Below are 12,593 nucleotides of genomic sequence, written 5' to 3' on the forward strand. Positions count from 1 at the left end.
AGGAAGGTTACTTGATCCAGGTCTTAAAGATAAGTGACATTTGAATGAATGGAGGAGATTCAGGAGGATTCTCTACAGCAGTGTTGTTCAATGGAAAGACATGAGCCACATGTGCAAATTTAAATATTCCAGTAGTCAATTTAAAAGGAAGAAAAAAGAAATGGGAAATGTTGATTTTAATAATGCATTATATTTAACCCAACATGTTAAAAATATTTTAACATGCAATCAATATAAATGAGGTATTTTACTCTTTGTTTTAGACCAAGTCTTCAAAATCCAGTGTGTACATTTGCTGCGTATCTTAGTTCAGACTGGGTTTCCCTGATGGCTCAGTGGTACAGAATCTGCCTGCAATGTAGAAGATGCAAGTTCAGTCCCTAGGTCAGGAAGATCCCCTGAAGAAGGAAATGGTAAACCACTCTAGTATTCTTGCCTGGAAAATTCCATGGACAGAGGAGCCTGGGGGTCTACAGTACATAGGGTTGCAAACAGTCTGACATGACTGAGCACTCACACACGAAACTGATCACTTCAGATTAGCACATTGCAAATGCTTGACAGCCATATATAGTTAAAGGCTTCCATACTGGGAAGCACAGCTTTAGAATCTTGCTTCTCAAACTATGATATGAGGATCAGTCTCACTGGCAGCATCTGAAAAAACACTAGACGTGTAAGATTTCAGGTTCCATCCTAGACCTACTGAATCAAAATGTTCATTTTAGCCAGATATGCAGGTAACAATCGGAGAAGGCAATGGCACCCCCATCCAGTACTCTTGCCTGGAAAATCCCATGGATGGAGGAGCCTGGTGGGCTGCAGTCCATGGGGTCGAGAAGAGTCGGACATGACTGAGCGACTTCACTTTCACTTTTCACTCTCATGCATTGGAGAAGGAAATGGCAACTCACTTCAGTGTTCTTGCCTGGAGAATCCCAGGGACGGGGGAGCCTGGTGGGCTGCCGTCTATGGGGTTGCACAAGTCGGACACGACTGAGGTGACTTAGCAGCAGCAGCAGGTAACAATAAAGGTTCACATTAAAATTTGAGAAGCACTAGTCTAGGCAGGTGGAGTGTAGAGAAAAGATCTGAATGATAACTGGGAGTTAGGAGCACTAAAGAAATGTTTAAGAATCAGCAATGACTATAATGAATGAGAAGCAGAAGAATTGAAGGGTACGTAGGTAGTTGTTTATAAGGAATCAGATAAACCATTTTAATCTGAGTGTTTTATAGCCTTAAAATGAAAATGATCTAGCCCATTCTGCAGGGCTGACGTTAGGATTAGAGACAGAATGATAAAGCAATTCACATGAAGGCCTGGCTTCTGGACATGGCAGCTTTATATAACTCCATAACTGATGATCAAAATGGTGTGATCACTCACCTAGAGCCAGACATCCTGGAATGTGAAGTCAAGTGGGCCTTAGAAAGCATCACTATGAACAAAGCTAGTGGACGTGATGGAATTCCAGTTGAGCAATTTCAAATCCTGAAAGATGATGCCGTGAAAGTGCTGCACTCGATATGCCAGCAAATTTGGAAAACTCAGCAGTAGCCACAGGACTGGAAAAGGTCAGTTTTCATTCCAATCCCAAAGAAAGGCAATGTCAAAGAATGTTCAAACTACCGTACAATTGCACTCATATCACACACTAGTCAAGTAATGCTCAAAATTCTCCAAGCCAGCCTTCAGCAATACGTGAACCATGAACTTCCAGATGTTCAAGATGGTTTTAGAAAAGGCAGAGGAACCAGAGATCAAATTGCCAATATCCGATGGATCATCGAAAAGGCAAGAGAGTTCCAGAAAAACATCTATTTCTGCTTTATTGACTATGCCAAAGCCTTTGACTGTGTGGATCACAATAAACTGTGGAAAATTCTGAAAGAGATGGGAATACCAGACCACCTGACCTGTCTCTTGAGAAACCTGTATGCAGATCAAGAAGCAACAGTTAGAACTGGACATGGAACAACAGACTGGTTCCAAATAGGAAAAGGAGTACATCAAGCCTGTATACTGTCACCCTACTTATTTAACTTATATGCAGAGTACATCATAAGAAACGCTGGGCTGGAAGAAACACAAGCTGGAATCAAGATTGCTGGGAGAAATATCAATAACCTCAGATATGCAGATGACACCACCCTTATGGCAGAAAGTGAAGAGTAAGTGAAGAGCCTCTTGATGAAAGTGAAAGAAGAGAGTGAGAAAGTTGGCTTAAAGCTCAACATTCAGAAAACTAAGATCATGGCATCTGGTCCCATCACTTCATGGCAAATAGATGGGGAAACAGTGGAAATAGTGTCAGACTTTTATTTTGGGGGGCTCCAAAATCACTGCAGATCGTGACTGCAGCCATGAAATTAAAAGACGCTTACTCCTTGGAAGGAAGGTTATGACCAACCTAGACAGCATATTAGAAAGCAAAAGCAGAGACATTAGTTTGCCAACAAAGGTCTGTCTAGTCAAGGCTATGGTTTTTCCAGTAGTCATGTATGGATGTGAGGGTTGGACTGTGAAGAAAGCTGAGCGCCGAAGAATTGATGCTTTTGAACTGTGGTGTTGGAGAAGACTTTTGAGAGTCCCTTGGACTGCAAGGAGATCCAACCAGCCCATCATAAAGGAGATCAGTCCTGGGTGTTCATTGAAAGGACTGATGTTGAAGCTGAAACTCCAATACTTTGGCCACCTCATTCGAAGAGCTGACTCATTGGAAAAGACCCTGATGCTGGGAAGGATTGGGGGCAGGAGGAGAAGGGGACAACAGAGGATGAGATGGCTGGATGGCATCACTGACTCGATGGACACGAGTTTGGGTAAACTCCGGGAGTTGGTGATGGACAGGGAGGCCTGGTGTGTTGCAATTCATGGGGTCGCAAAGAGTAGGACACGACTGAGCAACTGAACTCAACTGAGCTGATATCAAGAGTCAGATGAAGACTCCAGTGCTGCAAGATTTTAACTACAAGGAACATGTTTGATAGCATATAAAAATTAATGGCATCACCATTAATTAATCAAATTAATTGGATGGCATCACCGACTCGATGGACATGAGTTTGGGTAGACTCCGGGAGTTGCTGATGGACAGAGAGGCCTGGTGTGCTGCAATTCATGGGGTCGCAAGGAGTCGGACATGACTGAGCGACTGAACTGAACTGAAAAATTAATCAAATAGGGAGCAGTGGAGAGCATCACTGCTGTCACAAGCACAGATTCTGGGTGACTGACAGAAGTCTCAAGTGAGAATTAATGTCAGAGCAAGTTCACCCAAGGCAGGTGGGAGAGGGGAAATTCCCTCAGAGGTCAATGCAGATGCTAGAATTCATACATGACATTCATAAGTATACTGTGGCCATCCCTCACCAAAATATATTGCACACCTTTGGATGTCTGATTTACCAACTAATTATCAAGACTAATAGGACCAGATAACTGGTCTGTGTGCTCATTAACATCTGGCTCTTCCACTAAATGGCATGTTGGTTATGATGCCTTATTTTGACTATCAAAAGAGGTCAGCATGTCTGGGAACATTATTCAGCTGTAAGTAATGCAATATTGAGGAAACCTACTAATATTTTTGCTAGAAGTTTAGCCATCCCTCCTTTCTTCTAAGGACTATGTATCAAAAATATCAACTATTACTAAAAAGAAAGGGAATTAATTCTGTGGGAATAGAAAGGTTCTGGTTTGGGAGTCACAGGATCAGGGAGTTCTAGTTGTAGCTCTGCCATATTGTTTTCTTAACTCAGAATTTTAAGCTCTTGTGGCCTCACTTCTGACCTATTAAAACAAGGTTTAATATGTGAATCTCTTCCCTTTCTTATTTTAAAAAAATAGAGTATTTATTGATTGAATAACAAAAGTGATTTGCTTAAATATACGTTCTTAAATTTCTTTAGTCATTTCCAGTTGTATTTTTATTCGGTTTTTTCAAGTTTTTACTTTTTATTGTGGTAAAAACATACAACATAAAATTTACCATGCTAATCATTTTTACATGTACAGTTTGTAGCATTAAGTACATTTGTATTGTGCAACCATCACTACCACTCATCTCTAAAAATTTTTTATCTTCCCAAACTGAAACCATATTCATTAAACACTAGCTCCTTCACCCCGTTCCTCCAAACTCTGACAATCACCATTCTATCTTCCGTCTCTATGAATCTGGTCACCCAAATACCTCATATAATTGGAATCTTACAGTATTAGTCCTTTTGCGTCTGGCTTATATTATTTAGTATAATGTCTTCAGGGTTCATCCACTATGGAGTGTATACCAGACTTTCATTCATTTTAAGGTGAAATAATCTTCCATCGTATGTATGTGCCACATTTTGTTAATCCACATTTAGGTGCAGTGGCATATGGTTTGAAGATATAAGTTGCTGAAATTCATTGTAGTGGGGCTTGAGCAGGGAAACAGATGCATTTGTGTATTTTCTTGGACGTCAAGGGTTAATGGTGCCTTTTCCTAAACATCAGGAAAGAGAACAAGAAGCATACAAGGTAATTATTTAGCATGGTTAGGGGCTGACTGACGTTGAAGTATAAAAACAGAGAAAAGCCTGTCTATCAAAATGTAAGAAAAGTATAGACCCAACTATTAGAGCCATCAAAGGTCTGAGATAAAGCTGTGCAAAAACCAAGAAGCCACTTAAGCACCCAGTACTGAAATAAAAGTGGGAAATAAGGCACATTTTAGTCCTAAATGGGAATGTCAGCTAGAGTATCTTCGGTAGGACAATCATTTCATTGATAATTCCTTCACATAATGTCAACTCTTAATGCATATGAGTTAATCAAGGTTCAAAGGTTCACACCAATAATAATGTTTGTTTCCACGTGCCCATTTGGATTATAATAGATCTGTGACTATCACTAGGTTTATGAATTATTAAAGTTGACTAACAGTGACAGTTTTTGTAAAGTAAATTCTATTGACTTCAAGTAGCAAAAGAAAACACAAAGCAACTGAAACAATCTTTCTGGTGTCAGTAGGTCTATGAAATTAATGAAATTTGAACAGCATCTCAAAACAGAGAGTTCACAGTAAACCTTCAGGGCAAAAAGGAGTGGATTAGAGAAGGTGATGCTGAAAAAAGTCTCTGCTCATCCTCACTGTACTGACCTTTCCAGGAAAAGTTTGAATTGGTGGAGGCTGAAACTAGGTAAGAGGTATGAGAAATGTGATCCCAGTTCTTGTTTTACATCAATTAGAAATAGATGTAGGTTAACAAGTTTCTCTTTGAAAATGAAACTGTTTCTCATAGCTTAGTTAGAAACTTCCTTGAGAAAGAAGTTAGGTTGGGGGCCCATCTCAGGGCACTCTGGACACTGGCATCTATATGCTGTGTGGAGCCAGAGAGAAGTCAGGGCTCTCTGAGATTTCGTAAGGACAGTTAGCATATTCTTAATTCAACCTTCTTTTACTGGGCAAAGAGCAGAGGTCAAAACTTGGAGAAGAAAAGGCTTTTTTTAACACATATTTGAGAATTCATAAATGTTCATTCATTAATTCATAAATTCCTAATTCATCATTCATTCATAAATGTTCACATCTCCATATCCATCTCTCTAAGGCAATATAGGACAAATAAAATATGAGAATAAGGGTCAAAAACACTTCCAAGTTTGCTTTCCAGCTTGCTATTTAATAGCTGTGTAACCTTGAACAATCTGCTTAACCTTTCTCAATCTCAGCGTTCTCATCTTTAATTGCTTGTATGAGAATAACTGGCTGTGCTGTTTCATGATAATGTACAAAGAATGCCTCTGCCTAGTAAATACTCAGTAAATGTCAGTAATCTTCCCTTTTTAAGTTTAGGAGTACATATTTGTTCACTCATTCAGTCTTCCATTTTTTAAATACCTATTTATATGTATGTGCCTAGCACTGTTGTAATCAAATGCAGTTATTCGTCAAATCATTCATTTTCAGTGTTATTATCTAAGTGCTGTAGCTTTAAAAATAATTAATTCCTTCTGAGTTAATTAATAATAATTAATAATTAATTCCTCCTTCCATAAGTCAGTTACTTTGGTATTATAAATATTCATGGTTTGAAATTATGTACTGTATATGTAAAACGGGATGAAAAGTACATCAACTGAAATACCCTGACAATGCAACAGAAATAAAAGTCTCCCTGAGACCTAACAAATTCAAAAGGATATTGTTGGTAAACTTTTATTTTTATGTAATCTGTTACAGGGTTACCTTATTACAATAACTAACTACCAAAACAAGTATAGAGTCGATCTTGGGTCCCCTGGGAGTCCAACAATACCCTAAATATACACTGATTAGAAAGTTTTTCAATTTTTTTTGAAATCCTACAGGGTTATGGTGGGGAAAGCTTTGGGTGACTATCCTCAGAGAATTTTTTCTATAATCACTATATTTTGGGATGGGAATTCTAATGAAGGAGTGATAAATACTGAAATAGTCTGACAAATAGCCTTCTGTTCTCAAAAGCTAAATTACAGGGAAAATGGGCATGAGGAAAAGGCTAATTTAAAAATTGTCTACAAAATTTTCTCACTTGTTTATGATGTATTTTTTAATAAATCAAATTCTAACTTATTTAAACTTGATTAGCAAGTTCAAAATTAAACAGGAGAACATTAATATGTCCTTAAGGCCACTGCAATTGTAATTTTTGAATGAATATTAAAGTTGAGCTTCTTAAGAGTTGGGCTTAAGTAGTATTCATTCAATTATGATAGTTTTGATAATTTTTGTATTCCCTTGGGAGTTGGACATTTTATATATGTGTGTGTGTGTGTGTATTTTCTAATTCTAAGGTCATGATACAACAGCCTATCTTGCTTCTGGAGGTACAAAGTGGGGGCCATACTGGCCTTGAATCAAACTGATTTTCTTCGATTATTCCAACTCATCTACCTCCTTCACATTTTTTTTATAAATGTGGAGCTCTTCTTCTTTTTTTTTTTTTTTGGTTTACATGTGTTTTTTAAAAGGCATTTTAAAATTAGGTTTACAGAAAAACTGAGTGGAAAGGACAGAGTTCCCAAATACCCCATGTCTCCCTCTTTCCCCATCCCAACACTATTTCCCCTATTATCAACATCTTTCATTAATGTGGTGCATTTGTTTCAATTGATCAGTCACTATTAATACATTAACTGAAATCCACAGTTTACATTAGGGTTCACTCTTTCTGTTGTACATTCTATGGATTTTGACAAAAATTTCATGATATATATCCACATTACAGTGTCATACAGAATAGTTTCACTGCTCGGAAAATCCCCTGTGCTCCACCAATTCATGGCTCTTTCCCCCAGAATTCCTGACAACCACTTATCTTTTCATCATCTCCATTGTTTCGTTTTTTCCAGGATGTCATAGAGCTGGAACCATACAGTATGTAGCCTTCTCAAATTGCCTTCTTTCCCTTTAGCACTACATATATGTTTCCTCCATGTCTTTTTATGACTTGGTAGCTCATTTCTTTTAAATGCTGTATAATATTCCATTGTCTGGATGCACCACAGCTTATTTCATTCACCTACTGAAGTATATTTTGGTTGCTTCCAAGTTTTGGCAAATATGAACAAAGCTGAAATAAACATTTGCATGCAGATTTTTGTGTGGACATAAATTTTCCATCTGGGTAAATATTGAGGAGCACAACTGCAAGATTATATAGTAAGAGTATGTTTCATTTTGTAAGAAATTGTCAAACTATCTTCCAAAGCTTTACCATTTTGGATTCTCACCATTAATGGATAAGAGTTCTTCTTTCTTCATATCCTCACCACCATTTAGTACTGTCAATATTTTGAATTTTAGCCATTCTAACAGGTATGTAGTTGCATGTCATCATTGGCCTAATTTGTGGTCCCCTTGGAAGATAATGCTGGGCATCTTTTCATATATTTATGAAAATTTGTCAAGGTATATCTTCTTTGGTGGCCAAGTTCTTTGCACATTTTTAAACTGGGTTGTTTTCTTATTGTTGAGTGCTAAGGTTCTCTGACTATTTTAAATATCAGTCTTTCATCAGATATATATTTTTCAAGTTTTTTTTAGCTTATCTTTTTCTTCTCTTAACAGTGTCATTCACAGAGCAGAAGTTTTGAATTTTTACCTATTTTTTTCATGTATTATGCTTTTGGTGTTATATCTAAAAAGTCATCATCAAACTCAAGGTCATCTAGATTTTCTTATATGTTACCCTCTAGGAGTTTTACATTTCTGTGTTTTAAATTTATGTCTATGATCCTTCTTGAGTTAATATTTGCAAAAGCTTTGAAGTCTATTTCTAGATTTATATATTTTTTCCATGCGGATGTCCAATTATTCCAGCACCATTTGTTGAGAAGACTATCATTTCTCCATTGAGTTGGCTTGTGTTCCCTTGTCAAACATCAGTTGATTAAATCTGTGTCGGTCTTTTCTGGGTTCTCTACTCTGGAGCTTATGTTATTATCAATAATTGTGATTATTTATACCCTTTTTCTTCATTGCATTATTGGTTATTAATAATTCCCTTCTTGGTTTATTCAGGTAAAATTTAGATACAGGAAAACACACAGATTCCTTCCCTTCTCATACCTGATGAGCCTCTTGATTTTTTAAGTACAACAATATTAAACAGCTGATATTTTATAATGTAATATTTATGAGTGAAAAACCTTTTCAAAACTGAAAGCCCATCTTCAGCTCAGTTCAGTTCAGTTGCTCAGTCGTGTCTGACTCTTTGTGACCCCATGGGCTGGACTGCAGCACACCAGGCCTCCCTGTCCATTGCCAAATCCCGGAGTTTACTCAAACTCATGCCCATTGAGTCAGTGATGCCATCCAACCATCTCATCCTGTGTGGTCCCCTTCTTCTCTTGCCTTCAATCTTTCCGAGCATCAGGGTCTTCTCAAATGAGTCAGTTCTTCGCATCAGGTGGCCAAAGTATTGGAGTTTCAGCTTTAGCATCAGTCCTTCCAATGAATATTCAGGACTGATTTCCTTTAGGATGGACTGGTTGGATCTCCTTGCAGTCCAAGGGACTCTCAAAAGTCTTCTCCAACACCACAGTTCAAAAGCATCAGTTCTTCGGTGCTCAGCTTTCTTTATAGACCAACTCTCACATCCATACATGACAACTGGAAAAACCATAGCTTTAACTAGGTGGATCTTTGTTGGCAAAGTAATGTCCCTGCTTTTTAATATGCCTGCTTTAAATATGCCTGCATATTTAATAAAGAGCAAGCGTCTTTTAATTTCATGGCTGCAATCACCATGCAGGGATCGTGGAGCCCAGAAAAATAAAGTCTCTCACTGTTTCCCCATCTATTTGCCATGGAGAGATGGGACCAGATGCCATGATCTTAGTTTTCTGCATGTTGAGCTTTAAACCAACTTTTTCCCTCTCCTCTGTCACTTTCATCAAGAGACTCTTTAGTTCCTCTTCGATTTCTGCCATAAGGGTGGTGTCATCTGCATATCTGAGGTTATTGATATTTCTCCCGGCAATCTTGATTCTGGCTTGTGCTTCTTCCAGCCCAGCGTTTCTCATGATGTACTCTGCATATAAGCTAAATAAGCAGGGTGACAATACATAGCCTTGACATACTCCTTTTCTGATTTGGAACCAGTCTGTTGTCCCATGTCCAGTTCTAACTGTTGCTTCTTGACCTGCATACAGATTTCTCAAGAGGTAAGTCAGGTGGTCTGGTATTCCCATCTCTTTCAGAATTTTCCACAGTGTGTTGTGATCCACAGTCAAAGGCTTTGGCATAGTCAATAAAGCAGAAATAGATGTTTCTCTGGAACTCTCTTGCTTTTTTGATGATCCAGTGGATGTTGGAAATATGATCTCTGATTCCTCTGCCTTTTCTTAATCCAGTTTGAACATCAGGAAGTTCATGGTTCACGTACTATTGAAGCCTGGCTTGTAGAATTTTGAGCATACTTTGCTAGCGTGTGTGAGATGAGTGCAATTGTGTGGTAGTGAACATTCTTTGGCATTGCCTTTCTTTGGGATTGGAATGAAAACTGACCTTTTCCAGCCCTGTGGCCACTGCTGAGTTTTCCAAATTTGCTGACATATTGAGTGCAGCACTTCCACAGCATCATCTTTTAGGATTTGAAATAGCTCAACTGGAATTCCATCACCTCCACTAGCTTTGTTCATAGTGATGCTTCCTAAGGCCCACTTGATTTCGCATTACAGTATGCCTGGTTCTAGGTTGCTGATCACACCATCGTGATTATCTGGGTCGTGAAGATCTTTTTTGTATAGTGCTTCTGTGTATTCTTGCCACCTCTTCTTAATATCTTCTGCTTCTGTTAGGTCCATACCATTTCTGTCCTTTATTGTGCCCATCTTTGCAAGAAATTCTCCCTTGGTATCTCTAATTTTCTTGAAGAGATCTCTGCCCATCTTACTCTGAGCTTATTTTTCTGTAGAGTAGAGGCTGTCCCCATCATAATTGCCAGTGTCACGATCAAATATCCTGTAGGTGGACTTGGTTCAGTTTTGTTTGTATCCAAGGTCTGTGCTGCATACTCTTGTCATACTTTATGCAAATCAGTTAATCAAGAATCAGTGTCTGCAATTAAAAAAATGGAAATAATTATGCATACTAGTCAGGACTGTGATAAGGATTAATGATAAAATATATTTGAAAGGACTTCTGTAAAATGTGAAATCCTTTAGAGATGCTGGGTGTTGCTTTTATTGAATAATAGAACTTGGAAGCTTTTGAATTGCAGTATTGGAGAAGACTCTTGAGAGTCCCTTGGACAACAAGATCAAACCAGTCAATCCTAAAGGAAATCAGTGCTGAATATTCTTTGGAAGGACTGATGATGAAGCTGAAGCTCCAATCCGTTGGCCACCTGAGCGAAAAACTGACTCACTGGAAAAGACCCTGATGCTGGAAAAGATTGAAGGCAGGAGGAGAAGGGGACAGAGGATGAGATGGTTGGATGGTATCACCGACTTGATGGACATGAGTCCGAGTAAGCTCCGGGAGTTGGTAATGGACAGGGAAGCCTGGTATGTTTCAGTCCATGGGGTGGCAAAAAGTCAGACACAACCGAGCGACTGAACTGAACTGAGAACTTGAAAGAACTAATTTAAAGATCAGTACATCTAGCTGCCATAAGACAGCTAATGGTTTCAAGTCAGCTATTAAAGCATTAAAAGATAATAAAATCACTAAGAATGCTTTTTATAAATGCCTGTCAAAGAAAAAGATTCAACCAAATTCCATCAAGCTGTGTTGAAGTTTGTCATTTGTTACTCTAAGGTATACTTTGTTGTTATGCAGTCATCAGGTAGTGTCCGACTCTTCACGACCCCATGAACTGCAGCACACCAGGCCTCCCTGTCACTCACCATCTCCCAGAGTTTGCTCAAGTTCATAACCATTGCATCACTGATGCCATCCAACCATCTCATCCCTCTTCTCTTTTCGCCTTCAATCTTGCCCAGCATCAGGGTCTTTTCCAACGAGTCGCTGTTCACATAAGGTGGCCAAAGCATTGAAGTTTCAGCTTCAGCATCAGTCCTTCCAATGAGTATTCAGGGTTGATTTCCTGTAAGATTGGCTGGTTTGATCTCCTTGCTGCTCAGGGACTCTCAAGAGCCTTCTCCAACACCACCGTTTGAAAGCACCAGTTCTACAAGGCCGCTCTGCCTTCTTTATGGCCCAGCTCTCACAACAGTATGTGACTACTGGAAAGACCATAGCCTTGACTATATGGACCTTTGTTGGCAAGGTGATGTCTTTGCTTTTTTCTTTTTTTTTTTTTTAGTATTTATTCTTTTTTTTTTTAATAAATTTATTTACTTTAGTTAGGGGCTAATTACTTTACAATATTGTAGTGGTTTTTGCCATACATTGACATGAATCAGCCATGGGTGCACATGATGTCTTTGCTTTTTAACACACCGTATAGGTTTGTCATAGTTTTCCTGCCAAGAAGCAGTCATCTTCTAATTTCATGGCTGCAGTCACCATCCCACCTGATTTTAGAGCCCAAGCAAAGGAAATCTGTAACTGCCTCCACCTTTTCCCCTTCTATTTGCCATGCAGTGATGGGACTGGATGCCATGATCTTAGTTTTTTGAATGTGTAGTTTTAAGCCAGCTTTTTCACTCTCCTCTTGCACCCTCATCAAGAGGCTCTTTAGTTCCTCTCAGCTTTCTGCCATTTGAGTTGTTTCATCTGCATATCTGAGGTTATTGACATTTCTCCCAGCAATCTTGATTCCAGTTTGTGATTAGATATATAATAAAACTATTGTTCTTGCCCACCAATGGTATATACAATATGCTTTGGGAAACAGACGCCTAAGAGCAGGGTTCCAGGACACTGGTGATAAGAGAAAGGTAAAAAGCCAGGCTAGAGGGCATCCTAAATATAGGTATTTTCTGAATCCAGTTTCCTAAGTTGAACTAATAAAAGAACAATCTACTTCAGTTATATTTAATATTCTTATAACACACAATTCATAGATTATCTCCTTTTACTCCAGATGTCTCAGAATACCTATTTACTTCAAAGCATGCCCAATAAAACCTTAGTATCTGTTGCCATAATTGT

The 12,593-nt window shown here is 38.5% G+C and overlaps 1 long non-coding RNA gene across 17 annotated transcripts in view; it reads right to left on the reverse strand.

Annotated features, from left to right (window-relative positions):
- Positions 1 to 12,593, reverse strand: part of LOC145530453 (uncharacterized) — a 52,841-nt gene that overhangs the window by 18,627 nt on the left and 21,621 nt on the right. For 4 of the 17 annotated variants that reach the window (XR_014071791.1, XR_014071796.1, XR_014071782.1 and 1 more), the window contains exon 3: positions 8,499 to 10,592. The exons of 10 other annotated variants lie outside the window; for them this stretch is intronic. This is a non-coding gene — a long non-coding RNA (uncharacterized LOC145530453). Of the gene's footprint in view, positions 1 to 3,906; positions 4,491 to 8,498; positions 10,593 to 12,593 lie in introns of those variants that run through there. 3 more of the 17 variants (XR_014071792.1, XR_014071783.1, XR_014071798.1) reach the window with 2 other exon arrangements.

This window comes from Giraffa tippelskirchi, chromosome 12, assembly GCF_054371585.1.
Source record: "Giraffa tippelskirchi isolate mGirTip1 chromosome 12, T2T-mGirTip1v1.2.pri, whole genome shotgun sequence".
Lineage (NCBI taxonomy): Eukaryota > Metazoa > Chordata > Mammalia > Artiodactyla > Giraffidae > Giraffa > Giraffa tippelskirchi.